Here is a 3,102-nt window from a genome sequence, read left to right on the forward strand (position 1 = left end):
CACTCTACAAAAAAGTTAAAGATATATCGAATATTCTAGGAAAAACTAGGCCTATAGTATTTACAGATTCAGATCGCGAAGCATTTTCTAACGCTATAGTTTGCTATATTTGTCAAGGTCTGTTATGGGACGAAAATAAAGTTCGTGATCATTGCCATTTATCCGGTCAATACCGCGGCGCAGCTCATTCGCAATGTAACTTGAAACTTCAGGTGCCTCGATTTCTACCAGTTTTCTTTCATAATCTGTCAGGTTACGATTGTCACTTATTTATCAAAGAATTGTGTAAATCTCCTGGTGAAGTTAAATTGATTCCAAAGTCTATGGAAAAATACATTTCGTTTACAAAATATGTCGTCTTGAAAGATGAAGAACAATGTTTTCCGCTCCGCTTTGTTGATTCTTTTAAATTTTTAAGCTCTAGTTTGGACGACCTCGCAAAAAGCATGGATAGATCCTGTTTTTATCATTTACAAAAAAGTTTTCCGGATATGAATAAATTTGAGTTATTATTAACAAAAGGAATTTATCCTTATGAACATATGAAAACATGGCAATCGTATGAAGAAAAAGAGTTACCCCAACAGAATAAGTTTTTTAGTTCACTAACTAACCAAACGGTAACAGATGAACAATATAATCATGCTAAGTTGGTGTGGGAGATGTTTAAAATCAAGGATATGGGCCAATATACCGATCTTTATTTAAAAACTGATGTACTGCTTCTTACTGACATATTTGAGCATTTCCGAAAAACGAGCAACACACATTATCGATTAGATCCAGCATTTTATTTCTCAGCGCCTAGTCTATCATATGATGCAATGTTGCTTAAAACCGGAGTCACTCTAGAGCTTATACACGATTTTGAAATGATTCGAATGATTCAAAGCGGTATTCGAGGAGGCATATGTTTGTGTTCGAATAGATATGCTGAAGCTAATAATATTTATATTGAAAATTATGACAAAAATAAACAAGACTCATATATTGTGTATATAGATTGTAATAACCTGTATGGTTATAGTATGTGTCAGTGTCAGTACATGCCTTATGCTGAGTTTCAGTGGTTGAACAAAAATGAAATTGAGACATTTGAAGTTATGAAATTATCTGATGAAGGGACTTTCGGTTATATTTTAGAAGTAGATATCCAGTATCCTAATTATCTTCATGACACACACAACGACTTGCCGTTTTGTGCAGAGAAAATGATTCCTCCTGGTGGAATGATGGAGAAATTGATACCAAACTTATATGACAAATACAATTATGTCATACATTACGTTCACCTTAAAACTTGTCTTAGTCATGGTCTTAAATTAAAAAAAATCCATCGTATTATCAAATTCCGGCAAAGCAAATTTCTTAAAGAATATATCGATTTAAACACAGAATTAAGAAAAAAAGCAGAGTCCGAATTCGAACAAGACTTCTTTAAATTACTAAATAATAGTGTTTTCGGTAAAACGTTGGAAAATACTGAAAATAGAGTAAATGTAAAATTTATCAATACTTGGATTGATCGTAATAATATTTCTAAAAAGAAAACCGGAGCGTGTGATTTAATAAACAAACCTAATTTTCATCGTATTTCAATTTTATCAGATAATTTAGTTACAATTCAGATGAAACCAGAATGTGTAGAACTTAACAAACCAATTTATATTGGTTTCACAGTACTAGAACTATCGAAAAGCCACATGTACGACTTTCACTACTCGGTTATTAAACCACATTATTCTGATCGTGTAAGTCTTTTATATACAGATACCGATTCATTCGTTTATTCCATCAAAACGCAAGATTTTTACAAAGACTTGCGGTTGTGCTTTTTAGACCACTTTGACACCAGCAATTTGGAACCAAAAAACCAGTTTAATATTCCATTAATTAATAAAAAGATTCCAGGGTTATTTAAAGACGAGCTCAAGGGTAAAGTTATAACGAGTTTTGTTGGGTTGCGATCAAAATTATATTGTATCACGACAACACCCCAGGGTACCGACTGTACCAAAAAACCCTATACGGTGAAAAAGGCAAAAGGCGTTAAAAAATCAGTTGTACGTGATCTTAAAATTTCTGAGTATACGGATGCACTATTTTCAGATCAAATAATACGCAAAAAACAAGCGCTGTTTAAGTCAATTAAACATGAAATATTTACGCAGTTTGTAAATAAAGTGGCATTATGTAACAAGGATGATAAAAGGTTCATTAATACAGACAAAATGTCTACTTTATCATGGGGGCATAAGATGCTTCAAATGTAATAATACAGCACTGTGCAAGTAAATAACTTTCAACATATATTTTATAACATGTATCAATATTTGTAATTTTTTTTTTTAAGTGTATATGTAAAACAATAATGTATGTGAGGTTTTTATGTTTACCGTATGTATGTAATTAATATAAAAGGGTTTAATAAAGGGTAAAATAAACGATAAACATGTTTTTTTTTTACCAATTTTTTCCTTGCAAATCAAATCATGTCAAATTGTTAAATAATTCAGTTTGATATAATATTGAACAGCTTACAATGGAGATGTCAGACGGAACCATTATTATTTTTATTTCTTTGAAAGATGAGTAGTAGGTACATTATTTCGTTGACCTCGACTTTTGTTACCGCATAGGTATATAATATATTAATACTACCTAAATAAATCATTAACATCATAGCGCAAAAAATGATGGGTGTGCTATTTCCTACTACCGTTTAGAAGTTTCATTTGAAGCCACATTCTTCAATCTGCTGGTCGTTGCAATGGATAGTTTTCCTTTATATCATGTAAGTTTTAATTATATCTGACTTTTTTTTTGTGTAACTGATAGTAACAGTTATCGTGTACTGGTAGGCCTTTCCTGTTTTTATTTATTTTCTTAATCTTTATCTTTGTACTATTTATATTGTACTTATGTATTATGATGACCATTTATTATTTATCTTTTCTTACATAGTATAAAACAAGTAGGCAACTAATAAATTATTATATTTCGTCTTATTCTTTAGGACATCGATACGAATGTGTACGCGCAAGACCCTTTGGAAGGGTTTACACAACGAATGGAAGATTGGAAAAATGAAGATTTAAAAAA

This window comes from Cydia splendana, unplaced genomic scaffold (genome assembly GCF_910591565.1).
Source record: "Cydia splendana unplaced genomic scaffold, ilCydSple1.2 scaffold_49_ctg1, whole genome shotgun sequence".
Taxonomy (NCBI): Eukaryota; Metazoa; Arthropoda; class Insecta; order Lepidoptera; family Tortricidae; genus Cydia; species Cydia splendana.